At 41.1% G+C, this 18,581-nt stretch overlaps 1 long non-coding RNA gene across 1 annotated transcript in view; it reads left to right on the top strand.

Annotated features, from left to right (window-relative positions):
• LOC137166260 (uncharacterized) overlaps positions 1 to 18,581 on the top strand; it is a 201,586-nt gene that overhangs the window by 33,800 nt on the left and 149,205 nt on the right. Inside the window, exon 2 of the long non-coding RNA XR_010923606.1 lies at positions 1,575 to 1,666. This is a non-coding gene — a long non-coding RNA (uncharacterized lncRNA). The remainder of the gene's footprint in view (positions 1 to 1,574; positions 1,667 to 18,581) is intronic.

Here is an 18,581-nt window from a genome sequence, read left to right as displayed (position 1 = left end):
GGAGGTGAGAATGTGTGAACAGTGATAATTACTTTTTGTAATGAAATAACCATTCCAAGTCCCTATTCAGACCCAGATTATGTCAGGTTTGCATATGATCTCTAGTTCTGCAGTTTCTCTTTGAAGTCTGTTTTTGAAGCTTTTTGGTAGAAGTATGGCAACTTTCAAGTCAGCTACAGAGTGTCCTGGGTGATTGAAGTGCTCTCCAACTAGTTTATGGATTTTTTTATGTCATTTTTATGTCCGATTTGTGTCCATTTATTTTTTTGTATAGTGACAGTCCGGTTTGGCCAATGTACATGGCAAAGGGGCACTGCTAGCACATGATGGCATATATTACATTAGTAGATGTGCAGGTGACTGAGCTCCTTATGGTGTGGCTGATGTGGTTAGGACCTGTGATGGTGTCACTAGAGTTGATGTGCGGGCAGAGCTGGCAACGGTGTTTGATTGATTATGATTGGTAGACGTTTTTCTCTTTTTTCCGGAGGAAAATTGGGGTTTTAACTAAACACTTTTGCAAAAAGTGTCTGCTTTGGCTTAAACATTTGTGTTTGGCAGTTTTTGTCCAAATGTCAAATTTTTCTTGATGGGTAAAAAAACCAAAAAAATGATTTTCCTCCTAGCTCCACATTCATTCCCCCGAGCAGCCATTTTGAAGCCTGCTCAGTCTTCCTGCATCCATGAAATTCACTATATTCGTAGATAACACTGTTGTTTCTAAAAGATGAAGTAGTTATATTTGTCCCTAGTAGGAGAGAAAAAGTCAGTCTTTGAAGTGGTGTCAGAAAATTGAATTTTATCCAGTATGCATTGAACAATAAATGCAGTAGGCAAAGTACCAGGATGATGTGCCTCACATCCTCCAGTGTTGCTCAGCAGAACAGATGGGCTTCTATGTTTTGAACCAACTGGAACTTTGTCACAGCTGGTGTTATCGTTCATAGAAAGAGTGCACTGCAGTAGCCAAGCCTGGCTGTCACAAACCTGTGCATCACAGTGACCACATCATCATCCAGTGAGATGAAGTGTTGTCTCCTGGCCAGTTACAGACAGAAAACAGCCAGCCCAGCAGCTGTTGCTGTTTGTGAATACAGTTCCAGTGTAGAGTCTAGAAGGAGCTTCTGGGCAGTGTGCTATGTTGATGGGCAGAGGACAAACTCTCTCAGTTGAAGGTGCTGATATGTTTTTGGCTCAATCTTCAAATTGTTTGCTTCTTACTACCAGTGCAATTTCCATTGTTTCTAATTTCAGCTTCAGCTAACAGGCTTTCATCTGGATGCATATCCCACTTAGCACTGTAGCTTCTCGTGGTGGGGATAGTAGTAGTATTTTATGCCAAGGATATATATGAAGTTGGGTCACATCTCTATGTTGTGCATGTTTAAAAAATATAGCATCTCTCAATCTCCCCGAAGTGTTTTACATATCTACTGGATAGGGGAGAGAGAAGATTACATAAAATGTGTGGCTTTCCACAGGTGAGGGCTGTGAGAGAGGAGGTGGGGATGTCCACCTTGGTCCTCTGTGATTGTCCTGAGCTAAACAAGATCCCTATCTGCTTTCCCCTGCAGGATCTTTGAGGAGAAGGAAAGGGTCCCTCCCTTCCTCATCTGTCTGGAGAAGAGACCACCATGGACAGTATTACCCTTACATAGTCCTTGAGGTCAGATGAAGGTCACATGATGTTCTACCCCTATCCTGGCAGAGCACCTTTAGGCAAGCATACACAAAACAGCTGTGGGGACATCCCTCATAACTTTTAGTCCAGTGATCAGGGTATTTATCTAAGAGAGGAGGACCCCTAGTTCAAGTCTCCCCTCTACTTGAGTGAGAGAAGGGATTTGCACAAGTGTCTGCCACTTCTCAAGAGTGTGATCTAGCCACTGGGCTATGGGATATTCTGACGAGAGTTTCCCTTGATCTCTCATTTAGAAGCTGTTCCACTATGGATTATTTTAAAAACTCAGTGGCAAAGGGGGTTGGAACCTTGATCTCCCACCTTTCAGCTGAGTGCTCCACCTACCAATTCTCAGGCTTGTTCTCTCCCTGGCCCAATGATTCTTTCATTAGGTATCCTCTTCCACTTTCTGCCCCCACCTTTGGCCTCTTGCTAAAATAGTGTAGGTGCCTAATTTCATCAGAAAGTTTGCAGCTGAGAATCCCAAGCAAAGTTAGGTGCCTCTTTTTAGCCTCTCTGCCCACTCCCTATTCACCACCTACCAGACTGGGGTGGGGAGCTCAGAGCTTCTGCTCTGTGGCAGGGTGGTGGGGATAGAGGATTCTGCCCAGTAAGGAAGGGTGTCCTGGGGGGTCAGTAAGTTTGGTCACCCCTGTTCTATTGGTTAACTTAGATGAAGAGCCCCCTGGCATGATGGTTTTATAAATCCCATTCTGAGGTGTCAGTCTCTCCCCATTCATTGTAAAGGGAGCCTAGGCATCTAACACAGGCTTTGTGAATCTAAGTGATTTTCTTGGCACCTAAAAAAGTTAGATGTGGCAGTGTTCCGTGTCACCACTCCTAAGTTCCTTTGTGAATCTAGCCATTAATCTTTCTGTGCCTCAGTGCCCCATCTGTAAAATGGGGATAATGGCACTTTCTTACCTCAGGAAGGTATTGTGAGAGTAAATACACTGAAGATTGTGAGGTGCTTCAATACTATGGTACTATCCCAGATGGACAGGAATCAGACACTGTCCTTTCAGTGAGACTTCACTTTTATCTTTTCTTGCTGTTTTTCTTAGTCTAAAAGAAGTCATTGAGACTAAAAGTACATGGTTTCCCTTTGCATATGGAAAAACTAGCAATATTCATAATTTGGTTTGCTTGAGAGAAAGAAAGAGGCTGAAAACTCCTGAGGGAGTATCCCAGTGCTGTATGTATCTAAAATAAAGCAATAGCACATGAACACTGGGATTTATACTGAAATATTGGAATGACATCACATTATTTCCCAGTAAAATACTGTTAGTTTAAAGTTGCTTTTTCTTAATTTAAGTGACTCCTCAAGGAACCGACAACACAAAGCACAGTACAAACCCACTTTATTAGAGCCTCTCCTATCCAGCAGAGTTTGTTTTACATCAAAAGTGTTCTCTGTTGAAAAGATCACTAACATACCACAGTATATAATAGCACAAAAATACAGCAAGATGTATCCTGCACAGCTTTCTTTACAATATGTTTGTCTTAAAGACGTGCCTAGCTTGTCCTACTTCTTATTTCCAGCTTTATTAATTCATTATCACTAAAAAAAAAATACTATTTTACTGCCCTAGATGAAGATGATGTCCATACATATTTGGCACAATAACAGACTATTTTGCTTTGAAAACCATTAGATTAAAAAAAAAAAAAATCTGCACTGATGTTTGCTATGTAATACTGTTCACTAACACAGCCAGCATTATGGTGAGACACAAAGAGCCTTTAACAGGAGGGGGCAGACTTAAAATATCAGAAGCCTGATTTTCCTTCCTAGACCCATGAGCCAATTATCACATCTGGGACACAGTTAACATTTGACAAATATTGTTTAAGTTGCATCAAATCACCTCATGCTATGCACAAAAAATGTCACTTGATAATCTGGAAGGGATAATGCAGTGAGCAAGGCCTACTCACTTTTTGGGTGCCAGGTAGCAGTTTGGACAAGATCCCTCCAAAAAGTTATGTCCAGCACCAAATCCCATACATTATCCCTCTCAAAGACCAGCATAGGAAAAAGATTGTGCTATAGCTGGTCAAGGCAGGCTTACCTTGAACCTTCGTTGTTCTCTATATGGGACCACAATAAATAAATGTTGGTATTCTGACCATTGACATATTCTGAGTACCTGTGGAGGATATACAGGTGATTGTCATATTTTTTATCATTGACATGCATATAGTGGAATCTACATTACATTTATAGGCACGTGGGCCAAGTTTTGTTCAGGAGTATACAGCTGGGACTGAGTGCACAGATTTATCTCTAACTGAGTTAGATATTTTAGGGATATGATTCCTACTGATTATATGGTGATGCTGAAGACTTCTTGAATGAATGTAACCATAAACTCTTTTTTAAGGGCATCAATGAAGAGAAGAATGCTATTCTTGAGCTGACAGGTATGCACAACTGCAACTGAAATAATGTAGTATGTGCTACATTAGACATTGTGCATAGTAGCATAGTTGTATGGTCTCATCAGTGTCAGTTGAGTTTTTTTCTTGCTCATTTCTGATTTACTGCATTCATAAGGGGATTTTATTTCTGCTGGGATATGTGGATTTCACATTATCCAACCTTTTTCTACATTTGTGCCATCTCTCTACCTGTTTCACCCAATGCCATCAGCTGTCACTATCTGTCAGATGCAGTTGCTTACGATGGTGATGGGCAGCCTGGTATATTCTCGGTCTCCCAGAGCTGTAAATGAAGGTTCCTTTGCAGCATGTGAGTAAATATTGCCTTTTCCTTGTGGGGAACATCTGCCCTCACTGAAACCATAACTACTGGGTGTTGGTCACATAGCAAATTTCTATGGATTTGATGAGGTGACAGAATACAGTTGACAGTTTTCTATTTTGGAGTAATTTTTGAAATGTTCTTTCACCTCCTTTTCCCTCTTCTTGCTTGGTTTTTCAATCCCAATAGGGATGACTGGGCCCCAAAGCATATAAACCAGATTCTTGCTTTGGTCTCACTGCTTGAGTTTCAGTCAGTGCCACTTTCAGAGATTTTTACTATGATGTTTGCTTCGTATCCCAAATTATACTTTGAATTCTTGTTCATGCTGACTGTTGCAAACCAGTGCAGATTTTTTAGAACTATTATAGCAGGACTATGTACTGTTAGATATAGCCTTACTAGTTCTTTTAAGCATGTTAAACAAGTTTTAGTGTTTGAAGAAATGCTGTATTGTAATTAGTTTTGTTTATGCCATAATCCTGTAGGAAAGCTGTGGAACATAGTAGAGTTTGCTCTTTACTTTTGGTTTTATATTTGTGGGCAACTCTTGGGACAGATTAGCTTTTGGAGAACTGGGCATTGGTTTGTGGGCTAAGATTTCTAGAAGAGGGGGTGGCTTAGATGCTGTTTGTGACAGACATTGTCCAAGGACTGGGATAAGTGTACAAACAAAACAAGCTGACCTCAGAGTATACCCAGACTCCATGCCACTGATTTCTGCTCTACCAGGAAGCCAACTTGCATAGCACTAGAATTCTGCTTCTACTCAGCAGTTTCTTTACTTGTTATAGCTTACATTTTCATTGGCTATCAAAGACTCAGGGATATATGCCATTTATGGTGTTTATCAAAATTAATAAATAAAACAGTTGACTTCATCAGAAATTTTCTCTACTTGGTTGAAGGTATAGTGTAAATATTTTAAATAGCAGCTTTCACACACACTTTTAGCTTCTGCATGCTCCTCCAGTATTGTCACAAGGCTATTTGTGTTCATTACTTAACAGCATGTATGAATGGAGATAAATGTGATGTTTCAACATCATTATTACAACCTCATTGCGGACTGAAGCAGGATGGGGAATTGTGCCGAAGCTAAGATTCTTTTCCACAACTAAAGCTCCTCCTCACTGATGTACAATCCACGCAGCCACCATTAAATGAATGGGATTTCATTAGTTATAACTCCTATTGAAATCAGTGGTTCATACACCTCTGCAAACAAAAGTACAAATGATTGCTAAGGTTGTAACTGAAGGCAGATTTTGGCCAACTAGAGGTTTTTGGTTTTTTTTTTTTTTAAAGGGACAAGACATAGCATTTCAGACACAATTCCAATAGTCTTTCGATGCTTAATAATTGACTTGTGTGTCAGTCTGGGTATGTCTGCACTGCAAAGTGAAGTCGACTTACTTAAAGTCGACTTTCACCCGCTGATTTTTAGAAGTTGCTGAATCGTGTCCACACCATGCTCCTTGTGCTGGGCTCGTGTGTCCACACTTGCCACGCTTGTGTCAGCAGTCAAAGCAGTGCACTGTGGGTTGCTCTCCCACAGTGCAACTAGCCATGGTGGCCATTGGGACAAGTTTCATCGTCCCATGATGCGACACTCCTTTTCCCTCACCTCCCCTTCTTCCCCCAAACAAACAGGAAACCTATTTTCATGCTGTTTGTTTATGCCGCGCGCTCACCATTGCTGCGGAGACATGGAGCCAGCTCAACTCTGCACTATTATGGTAAGCATCACAAATACATCGTGGCTTATCATTGAGTATTTTCAAAGGAGAGCGAGAACCCCGAAGCACAGGCAACTGTGATGCCACCGAGGCTGCTCTGCTACAAGCCATCAAGCGGAACAATTCCCGATTCCTGCAGGCCGTCACGCATCATCTGCAGTCCGTGGAGTGCCGGTTCTGGTCCCAGGAAACAAGCACAGACTGGTGGGACTGGATCATTATGCGGCTGTGGAATGATGACCAGTGGCTGCAGAACTTTTGCATGCAAAAATCCACTTTCCTTGGACTTTGCACAGAGCTGGTCCCATCCCTGAAGTGCGTGAATACTCACTTGAGACAAGCTCTGACAGTGGAGAAGCGAGTGGCCATCGCTCTGTGGAAGCTGGCAACCCTCGACTGTTACCGCTTGGTTGGGAATCAGTTCAGAGTCGGTAAATCTACAGTGGGAGCTGCTGTGATTCAAGTGTGCAGGGCCATCAATAGACTTATGCTACGAAGGCTAGTGACTTTGGGAAATGTGCAGGACATAGTGGACGGGTTTGCCGCGATGGGGTTCCCAAATTGGGGGGCCATTGATGGCACGCACATCCCTATCTTAATGCCTGCCCACCTAGCAACTGAGTACATAAACCGCAAGGGGTACTTTTCAATGGTCCTGCAGGCCCTTGTGTATCACAGGGGTCATTTCACCAACATCTATGTAGGGTGGTCTGGAAAGGTGCATGACACATGCGTATTTTGGAATTCGGGGCTGTTCTCTAACATACAAGTGGGCATTTTCTTCCCTGACCAAAAAATTCACATTGGGGATTTGGAAATGCAAATAGTGATCCTGGGGGATCCTGCTTACGCCTTGCTCCCTTGGCTAATGAAGATATACACGGGACACCTTGACAGAGACAAGGAGCATTTTAATAACAGGCTAAGCACTTGCAGAACGGTTGTGGAATCTGCGTTTGGGAGTTTAAAGGCCAGATGGAAAAGTCTCCTTGCTAGGCTGGACATGAGTGAAAAGAACATCCCACCAGTGATATCTGCGTGCTGTGTTCTTCATAATGTGTGTGAAGCAAAGAGGGAAAGGTTCCCCAGGGTTGGGCTGTGAAGCCAGAAAGATTGGATTCCAATTATGAGCAGCTAGATGCCAATATATGCTGAGAGCTAACCATGGAGCACATTGCATTAGGGAAGCGTTGAAAACCAGGTTCTGCAATGAGATGCAGTACTGATTTCTGTCCCTGTATGTTATGTACCTTTACTTAACATCCCCCCTACCATCAATATCAGTACCCTCCAAATCCCTCCCGAACAATTCATAAATGATTTAATAAAGAAACATGTATTGAAATGATGCAAACTTTTATTTATGAACATTCAAATCGGGAGGGCTGGGGGCCTAGTGTTCATTCACAGTCTTAAGGGGTAGCATGGTTGCTTTCAGGCCAGCTGTCAGCAGGGCTTTCTGTTCGCCTCCACCGGGGTGGAGTGCACCACGTACTGCAGCCTGGTCATTCTCCTCCGAGACTATTTGGGGTGTGGGAGGTGGAGGGCAGCAAAGCCATAGGCGGAGGAGCGTTCTGGAGGGGCTGCAGCAGCACTCTGTCTGGCCGCTGCTCCTCCTGAAGCTCCACAAGCCGCCGGAGCATGTCTGCCTGGTCGTGCGTGATTCACAGCATTTCCTGCGTGGTACTGCAATCCTGCTCCTGCATTGCTCTTCGAGTCTCCCTGTCCATGTCCGTATTCTGGGACAAGGTCAGCCACCACGCTCAGAGCTCTGTCTCTGCAGAAGTGCTCATGAGCTCACCAAACATGTCGTCTCTTGATTTTTTTTTTCCCCCTCATTCTAATCTGCGATAGTCTTTCCGCAGCATTTCGAGAGGGGGGTGCCAAGGTTGAGGTGTCTACAGAACAAAAAGAAATGCACAATGTTACCATTGTTAGCAGACCCAGGAAAATGAAACAACTGCCACAATGTATAAAATACTCCCCTTACTGTGCACAAGGCTAAGCCAGACCCGCATTCCATTCCAAACATCTCAGAAGGGTCGGCTCGCTGTGCCGTTGCAGAGCTGGTAAGCCAGGAGCACTTTACTCTGCTATAAAGAGGATTAATGATCTCTAAGAAGCTATTTTCAAATGCTCTGTATGCGAGGGATGCTTGGGCGCCACAGTTTAATTAACATGACCGTTATGTCACAAGGTGGACACAGGGAATCAGAGGACAGCGTGAGGTGGTTAATAGTCTCGTCAGAAATCAAAGCAAAATAATTAAAGTGACTCAGTAGGACAATTCAATGGGGAATTGAGAGGTACAGGGTATCAGCTATATAGCTCGAGTATTTTAAACATGCGCTGTCTTCCCTAGATGACCATGAGCGATATCAGTCTCCTGAGGGTAAGGCATGAGGAAAAGGAAGATTTGCTGCAAGCAGCAGGGTACCAGCCTGGCCTTTATGCCGCTATGCTGTGTTCCGCCATGATTCCGGCTCACTTGATTGCAGCGTGGCGCGGCAAAGTATCCTAATGTGGAGGAAGGAACAAGGCTACCCTCCCCCAAAACCTCGTGCAAAGGATAACAGATTACCTGCATGAAAGTTTCTTTGAGATATCAACGGATGATTCTCGGAGTATACCTTTGTACATAAATAATCTGTTCTGGGAGTAACCCCCAGTAAAGTCCACTAAACCCCTGAAATCCCCTCCCCCGGCTTTTAAAAGGACATAACTGCTAAGAAGAAAAATAAAACTAACCAGATGTGCCTTCTCCGGGATCAGTATTTCTGTCCTGTGTACTGCTGGACTGCTCTGGGGTCAGGAATAGGTCCTGACTGTCTGGGAGAAGGGACACCCCCACTCTCCTGCACTCTCATCCTCCTCCTGTCCATGGAGTCCTCATCATTCTCCGTGGACTGGGATGCAGCGGCGGTATCAATGCTGTGTGGTGGCACCATGGTGGGGTTGCCGCTGAGAATTGCATGCATCTCCTCTTAGAAGCGGGATGTTTTTGCTGAGGAGCCAGAATGGCTGTTAGCTTCCCTGGCTTTTTGATATGCCTGCCGTAGCTCCTTGATCTTCACGTGGCACTGCTTTGCGTCCCTGTTATGCCCCTCCTCCAACATGCCCTTTGATATCTTTCCGTAAATGTCAACATTTCTTTTCCTGACTCTGAGCTGAGCTATAAGGGACTCCTCGCCCCAAAGACCGATGAGATCTAAGACCTCTGGTCGACTCCATGTTGGAGCGCGTTTGGGCCTTGCAGTAGCCATGAATGTAAACCAGGCCTCTGAGGTATGACCTGTATTGTTTACTTTACATTAATTCAAGTGTACATTTAAGAGTGTGTGTGTGCACGTGTGTGTGCGCGCGTGCAAGTCCGCATATTCAAATTTGGATGACATTTCAGAGAAAAATCTAAATGCTAAAATAATGCTACTAACTCCTATTTTGTCCACATGGCATTATTTTTGTTATATTCATTATTTCATTATTTCATTCCACATTACATATTCATTACACGACCTCCTTACACCCAAGAGTTTGGTGGACAGACTGGAACAAAAATATTATTTAAATTCTTTTAGCTCCCAAGTCAGAAAAAAAATGCATAAAATCAGTGGGACTTAAAAACATGCATAAATACTTTGCTGAATTGGGCCTTCTATGTCCTTTTGTTTCTATCTGTTTTTATTTGTACCTTGCTTCTCTACTCCTACTGGTCTATGTTACTGGCACACATATCTATCCCTCACTAGTCTGACATACTAAGTTATATTTAATCAAAATTTAAAATAATAAAAAATATCCTAACCTTTAGGTACAGTACAGTATGTGCAGTACTGTAACCTATCATATTTGAACGATACAATTGGTTTGTGAAATTGTATAAGAAATATATTTTTTCCATATTAGGTGCTAGCAAATTCAGATGTTGGATGCTCCTATACAACACTATCTGATCTAGGCTCCAATTATCTCAGAAACTGCCTGTCTACCTTCTCAAAATACCTAGATTCAGCAGAAACACTTGAGCTGTCTATTCCAAATGTCGAGCTAATTGATGCAAGGGGCAGTTTGTACTGCGTTGCAGGCCTTCACCTCTGGAATTGGCTTTCAAGCCTGGCCATTTTTAGTTTGTGTGATCCATCTCTTCAGACTTTCTACTAATTACAGATCTTGGCAGTTTCCCATTTGTGCTCCTTTCAGTATAGTTTGTTTTGTTGCCGTCAGATGCATTAGAGCAGTGGTGTGCAATTTTTTTCCAGTCAATCCCCCCTTTACCATTCATAGAATTTGTCGCACCACCCTCCATTACCTGTAATCTGATGTAATCCCTTGCTTCTGTGCTGATGCTGGCAGCGACACTGCCTTAAGAGATGGCGGCTGAAGTGCGGTGCATGATGGTCGGGGACTTCCACCCGCACTGCTGCTGGCAGTAGCGCTGCCTTCAGAGAGCTATGGCTGCTGGCTGGGCGGTCACATTATTTGTAGTGCAGAAGGACTATTTTTTTTTTTAATCCTGCTCACATCCCACCCCACAATACCCACTCTATTTTTATCCCGCTCCTTCTTTATGGCAGCGGGTCCTGCGGGACCCATGGGATCCCAGTTTCCTCATAACCGCAAGACAATCTCTTGCACCACTCTGCCCCTAGTTTGCACACCACTGCCTTAGTGTGTGTACTCTGTAATTTTAATCTAAATTGTGTAGAGAATGCATACAATGGAGATGAATGCATTGTAAGTGTGCACTAAGATAACAATAGCACTAGATATGTGTGAAACAAGTAATTCATTTGCTGAATAGCATGAGTATGATAAACTGTATCTAATGAGCCAAATGTTTCCAAATAGCAAATGGGGGGGGGGGGAATGGAAATTTGGGGGTGTAATGAAAGGTCAAGAGTAATGGCAGAGTTAGATGGAGATTTACAGGTGTCCTGAGAGAATTGTAGAGAATCAACTCTGTCACTTCTGATCTATCTGCCTCTCTGATTTTTCCAGTCATTCCTCACTTGTTTGAAGAATTTTTATAAGCAGTTTTTTGCTTTCAGAGGGGACAAAAATCTCCTTATTTTCATTGTTGTCAAACTTCCACATCTACCAAAAATAAATTTAAAAGTCCCTTTGCAAAAAAGTGTTTATTTTCTTGACACAGGAGAATGGGGAAGGGCAGCCAAAGGAGAATGTCTCTGTCAGAGAAATGCTTATTTCATCTCCTCTTGTTTTGACATCTATCTCTGAGTAGGCCCTGGCATCATGTCTGCCTTTTATTTCAGCAGCTATAACATTTGAATCCTCCTGTCTGATAGCCACACTTAAAAAAACAAAAACAAATTTCAGTTCTCTTCTCCTCTTAACTTGTTCTTGTGAAGCTGATACTGATCCCACTGGTCTGCCCTTTGTAGAAATCTTTTAAGCCCTTATTACTTTAGCATTATTTTCTTATAACCAATTTAGTCCTATTTTCCTTCTTTTTTTTTTTTTCCTCCCCAATCTGAAACCATTCCCATTGTTTGACAAATAGGATGCTTGAATATGAATATCATTTGAATCTGAATATTTTGGTCTTCAGCCATCTTTAGTGTAATCTGCACACTAGCCAAACTATTCAGTATGTAGTGATTTTCCATTTACATTCCTGAAGTGAAAGAATAATGTACAGATATTTTGGCCTGGTGTATACTTATTTTTTTCTTGCCATCATGGCTATTTTTGTTAGAAGTGTGAAGAAAAATGACACCACCAACTGACATAATTATACCGGCAAAAGCATGAGTCCTTTTGGCAGCTGGAATAAGCTGTACCGGCAAAGTAACTGTTCTGCCAGTATAAGCTGTGTGTCCACAAGGGACAATGGTATAGCAGTACCGGCAGACCCTTTCTAGTGTAGATAAAGCCTGGGTCTGGATAAAACCAGCAGGTAACAAATTCACATAAACTATAAAATATCTATATCAAAAGAGTCTCTCTGACAAATACTTTTTCACATCATTTTTCATAGTATAAGTGACTGGATTTATGGCAAAGAATGACAATTTCCTGTGAAGTATACATAGTTACATTTTAAATGTTTTAATTTGAATTGAAAGCTGAATGTATGTTTTTAGGGTCACATTCTGGGAAGCACCAATTATTGGCCTTTGTGCTTGCAGTTGACACCAGTATTGTTCAATTCATTATGCTGTTTCCATGAGAAAACCCATTAGTAGTGATACTACCCAGAGAGCTGTCATTCAACATGGCGTCAGGCACTAGATCTCCATTACGATGAGGAGTCAAGAAAGTTGACCCAGAAACGAATCTTTGAAAACCTTTGTGTTTAGGGGGTCCCAGAAAAACTCCGAACTGATCAAATCCCTCCTAAAAACTGCTGCAGGGTTGTAGCTTATTCTGCAAGGTGTTGAGCACATTAACTCCCATTTTTTTTTTATGAGATCTCTACTCACGATAGTAAGTGCTACAGTCAGTACTAACTAGTAAAAGTTAGTCCAAGCTCTTACATTGCAGACTATATGTCCAACCCTGTACAGTGAAAGCACCCTGACTTAAATTGATTGATTAAAATCAATACCTTTGTGCTGGCTGAATGTCTGGCGTCTTCCTCTCCATCCCTGACAGTGAGGCTGCTAGGGCTTCCATGGCCAGTGGCTGCCTAAAGGCCCCCCATTAAATGTGATCTGTGTCATAAGGAAGATGGGGGTCTGTGAAGAGAAAGTAGAACCTGTAGCCTCCCCACCTGGCATGGAAGATGGTCCCACTTCTTGCTGGCTCACTCCCTCCCTGGTGATAACAGGAAGTTGTTACATTTCCCCCCTTAAGAAAAGCCCTTGAATCCCTTACACACACATACCTTGGGGAAACATTGGAAAGTTCCACATAAAAATGTCCTGTTCCTATCATAAATCACATCATCCAGGCACATCACAAGTTGTTTATCTCTAATCTATCAAATATGGAGAATAATATGCAGTAATATCAGTAATTTCAACTTCGATTGTTCAAAAATCATGAATTGCTTAAAATCACGAGAATCTTAAAAATTATATATCCTTGTGCCTTTTTTTGAGCTTTTGGGGTAGACTCTGGTCATGTTTTTAAGCTTTTTTTCTGCAACCATGAGAACTAGAAATTTAGTTTTTCCTTTAAATGAAAGTTGAGATTTTCACATAATCACTTGATTCCGGGAGCTGAAGCTTTAAGAAGACAGCAAACTATTATGAGATGATAACACTTCAACAAGCTCTAAAGTGTGGCCCTCAAACACTGTTAATTTGGTTTTACGACAGTATTCACATATGCAGTAGGGCTTCTACTAATCTATATCAGCCACAGAAATTCCACAATGTAGCAGCCTCAAAATTAAAAGCTAGCCTTCTTCTTGAGTTCATTATACAATTGACTGAAATAGCTAGTATCAGGAAGAAATTTTGTATTAATCATGAACAGACTCAAAAAGCAGTGACCTACACAGAGATTGAGGTGGCTAGAATTATCCCCATCACGTGGCATGGAAGCATAGAACATCTCTGCAGCCTTTCTGTGGTTGCTACTAGAGTCCATGCATGGCTGCCACTTGCCCTGTAAACTGGATTTGTGGCTAATGGATCTATATAGTTCATTGACTTACTGGCTAGACCCTGCCAGTCTCCTGCTCTTCCATGAACCCCCTTATATGTTCCTGTGGCATTAGCTGAACACTGCATTACATGTGTGTAGACTTTTCCCCCTATGCAGTGGAACCACAACACTTCAGTCCTTGTCTGACCATTTGAAAGGAGGCATTTTACCCTATATGAGCAATTACAAGACACTATTCAGTTCAAACACTACTGTTACACAGGATTAGATTTTCTTTTTGATGATATTGAACCTGTTTTCTTTGCACTTGAGTTCCAGCTATGACATGAAGAATTACTAGTTGTGTACTATTGATTTAAAATGTAATAATATGTTTGAAGCTTCACTTGTAAAACTGAAGCAAAAACTGATGTTGCCTCAGAATCTGATGGTAATAGATATTGCTTGTGTCCAAGGGTTGAAGGTGAAGTGCTCAATCCTGCTTTCTCTAAAATCTGTATCACAACTTTGATCCATGTCTGTGGGGAGCAGCATCACACCACAAAGTTCTGCCCTGCCCTTGGAAACAGTTGTGCTATTTCCACTGCTGTGTATGGCAGTTACTTAAAAGTATCTGAGACCGAATGTGACCTAAGAAATGGAACACAATAACATGTCATGAGCACATCAAGGGCTCTAAGTACATTTCACTGTGTCGTGTTTATGTAGAAGAACTGAAGAATTTTACTGAAGTCTAGCAAATACACAATGCCCTATGACCCAAAGCCTGGGATTTAGCACATTCTACTGCTGAAGCCTTTGCAAGCTTCTGTGTTTCTGGATTGTCACACCCACCTCCAACCCCACCATTTAGCTTTTAAGAGGTTGTTTACCAGACAGCTAGGCATAAGAGCTGGTTGAAAATATTTCAGTGGATCAGCGTTGTGTTGGAAAATGCACTTTCATCACAACTGAAACTTTTGCGGTAACATGATGGTTCCGATTAAATTTTTGTTGGAGAGAAATTCAAACGGATTTTATTACCTTCATTGAATTGTGGTGGTGATGAAATGTTTTGTCTTTTATTTTTAATATCCATAAATATTAAATGATCAAAGATTAATTTTCTCTACTTCACACTTCGATCATGCTTCCTAAAAGACTCTGCTTTTGAGTGAAAGTTAAGCATGTGACACTTCAGCCCCTTGAGAAAATGTTAGCTAAAGATATGGGAAGTGAAAATGGGATTTCTAAAGAAATTTGTGGTAAAACCTTAAACTTATTTTCCTCAGAAATGGCACTTGGTTTATATTCCATTATCTTCAAACAACAGTTTTTCCTAGTGCCTTATAATGCATAGGGACCTTATCTTAAACGTCTCCAAAACACAGATGGAATTAGTAATTTCTATACTTGTTATAATATCTTACTTATTTGTACTATACAAATAGCAGAAGGGTGCAAATGTCCATTTGTAGGCACCTACTAGATTAGCTAATGATCATTTCATTTGTACTGTGTTTAGAAACCTTTGCAAAGCCTATATCTTCATTTGCTTTCACTATTACATGTCCCTCGAGACAATTGTAAACTTAGATCGTACCAAAGGAGGTGTGCAGGTTAACTGTACAGATCCAGAGAAAAACTTATAAAACACTGTGCTGTTCCCTTCCTCAGTTTTCTCACCAACATGGAGCATTCTCTGGGTTTAGGTCAGAGTCTTCTGGGATGTTCCAGATCCTCTCCTGTGGATGGCTTCTCTTCCAAATTACTGAGTCTCTCTCTTCTCCAAGTCAGCTTCCTTTAACCCTAACTGGTTCCATTATCAGAAACCATCCACTGTTGCACAAAAGCATGCTCCTTTTGTTCCTCTTCCTTCCCTTAAGTTTTCTCATTCTGTGCATCTTTTCTTTGAGTCCATCTGAGTTTAAAAATCCTAGCATTAACAGCTGGCTTCTTTGTTCTGCCTCTTGAGGATTTTATACTCAGCCCCCTGCAGAGAAGTTGGAGAAAAATGGCTTCTCCCAGCCTTCATTGTTCTGTCCCAGCCAAGTACATTTCCTATTTGATAGCCCTTAACAACTGTCTTGAAAGACTTGTAGGGGCCGCTCCCTTGCTCCTAAACACAGGAAAACAGACATAAGAATGCAGACACTTCATAATATCAAACTGGAATTTATAAGAGCTTGTCTACGCTTGAAATGCTACAGAGGCACAGTGCAGTGCTAGACGCTACCTAAATTGATGGGAGAGGTTCTCTCATCAGCATAGGTAATCCACCTCCCTGAGTGGTGGCAGCTAGCTCCATGGAAGAATGCTTCTGTCAGCCTAGAATTGTCTACACTAGGGGTTAAATCGGCACAGCTATGTTTCTCAGGGATGTGGGTTTTTCAGACCCCTGAGACAAGCAGCTATGCTGATGTAAGTTTTTAGTGTAAAGCAGTCCAAAGCTGTACATAGATTGGTTCCCTAAATGGTCACAGTTTCCATCTACTGTTTGGTAATCTTCCACTGCAATTTTGCAATAAATCTTTTTTTCTTGTATCCCTACTCACTCATTCTGAAACAGACTAGAGATCGTATAACTGTATGGTATCCCAACCCATTCCCAAATTCTGAGTCTGCCTTTTTAAGGAAAAAACACTTAACAATGCAAGAGCTTCATCAAGATTATTTAACTGAAAATTTTTAACTAAATAAGATTGAGCAATTCTGAAACATGCTAAAGTAACAATGGAGTCAGCTGAAACCTTGCTAACAATTTCTATCAGAATTGCATAATTAACATTTGTTTTTTAAATATACCATAAGAAATTTTTGCAAGATTCTTCAGCTGAGCAAACGTTGCCTTTCAGGAATTTGCACATGAAAAAAACATTTAGTTGCATTAGTAAAGATTTCTTGCATTGCATCCACTGCTGCAAATCCCAGACTGGATTCACTTTTATTTCCTACCACAATAGACTCTAATAAACATCAATATTTTTCTCTTCCCTCTTTATGTTTCACTCTTCCTATTTTTTTCCTCTTTGCATATTAATGTTCTCTTCTTCCCTTTTAAAGACTTCTGTTATCATATTCCATCTCCCTTTAGATAAAGAGAAGGTATAACTCCTTTAAAAAATGTCATGTACATTCAGCTCTGATATCAGATTGTTCAGAAAGACATTTAAAGAAAAAAAATTAAGTAGCGGAATCACCTTAGAGAGTTTAGTTTACAAAAAGTAGGGCAACCCCCTCTCCCAACTCAAGACTTTATAAATTCATAAATGTTATTTGAACTTCTTCAGTCTTCCTCATTTTATTTCATCCCCTTCACTAAATTTTGAAATGTGGAGTTGGAGTCATAAAAGGGGAAATAGATGGTTTATACAACTGTAAATATTAGAGAAGGGAAGGGCCTACCAGGCGATCTACTCCATCTCACTTCCAAAGCCTAATTGATCCCTATGGTGTGTATTTTTCAAATGCTTTGTCCAGCCCACTTTTAAATGACTTCTTAATAGGGCTTCTTTTGGGAGGGAGTTCCTCACCAAACACAGATCACTGAAGGGAAAATGCCCTTGAGCTTCAAACTAAATTTACCATTACTAAATTTCATGTTACATAATTTTCAATTTTGTTTACCAAATAAAAGCATTCCTAATGATCCCTTCCCATTTTTTAAATAAATTGTATTGAATATGTGCAGTGATCATTCTAGTTTTCATTTACAGAGAAAACACATACAGAAAAGACAGTATTGCAAGTACTATTTTCTGTTAGCTGCATTCTGTTAAACACAAAGTGAATATCTGTATTTCCAAGCATCTGATTGGAGTTGGACCAGATGCTGTATTAAGAGTGGATTTTTTAAAAATGAACACACAGGATTTCCTCTTCTATGGGCAAAGTAAGAAATGGCACTAGTCTTACAATGAAATCTTTAGAGTCTATATAAGTCTCATTGATTTTTAGTGGGAGTTACTGCACCTATTGAAGTGAGCATAGACACCTTTGTATGTTCAGCAACAAAGAAGTAGCCTCAATTTCTGTGATACTAGTGACAAACGATAGTTGGTTTCTTAGTACAAAAGAAAAGAACTCTTTTAATAGAGGCTGTTTATACTCACAGTCCTGATGCTGCCAATTTGATGAGCTAAAATCTACCACCTCCACTTTCTCTATTGCTAGTGTCATTATAGGCTTGCAGAAAATGAAGCAAAGTGTGAATCTCAGTACACAAAGGTGAGAAAATCAAGGCTTAATCCCCAAAGATGGACAATAATTCAGGAGAACACTGCAAATGTTACCATTATGGACTCTAAAATATTTAAGACAATCATACAGAAATCAAAGATGAGGGGAGAATCCTACAGGGTATCAGCATCTATATCCCATGATGTTACAGGCCAATATATAGAAGAATTTCTCAAACAAGTGTAAAGGATGCAAGTTTCTTTGCATTGTCCATAATAAGTTTTATTAAGAAATAACAGGTAAGGAAAGCAATGCATTAACAGTACAGTGATTTATGGTCTGACGTGCTGATTCCTGAAGTAGCCCAATGCACCAGCCCACACATATGATGACAGGAGCATGCAAACCACTTCCGTTACTGTTGTTGGCTATCTATTGAGAAGAATGTGCACACACTTGCATGGTAACGGAAACCTGGAAACACTCAATCTCCTTCTATTGGACAGCTCTGTTGTGAGGACGTGACCCTAAGAAACCCTCAATGCCAATGGTTAGGGGTTCACTATTCTGTAACAGCAAATTTTATGAGGCCTGACATCTACTAGACTGCTTTCCTAGTATTTACCCCGGAAGGATCATGTGAGGTATCTAATGGAAA

Source organism: Emydura macquarii, unplaced genomic scaffold (assembly GCF_026122565.2).
Source record: "Emydura macquarii macquarii isolate MOO-44397 ecotype Brisbane River unplaced genomic scaffold, CSIRO-AGI_Emac_v2 contig_2825, whole genome shotgun sequence".
Lineage (NCBI taxonomy): Eukaryota > Metazoa > Chordata > Testudines > Chelidae > Emydura > Emydura macquarii.
Note: the sequence above shows the minus strand (reverse complement) of the source record. Positions and strands in the feature narration are given on the sequence as shown.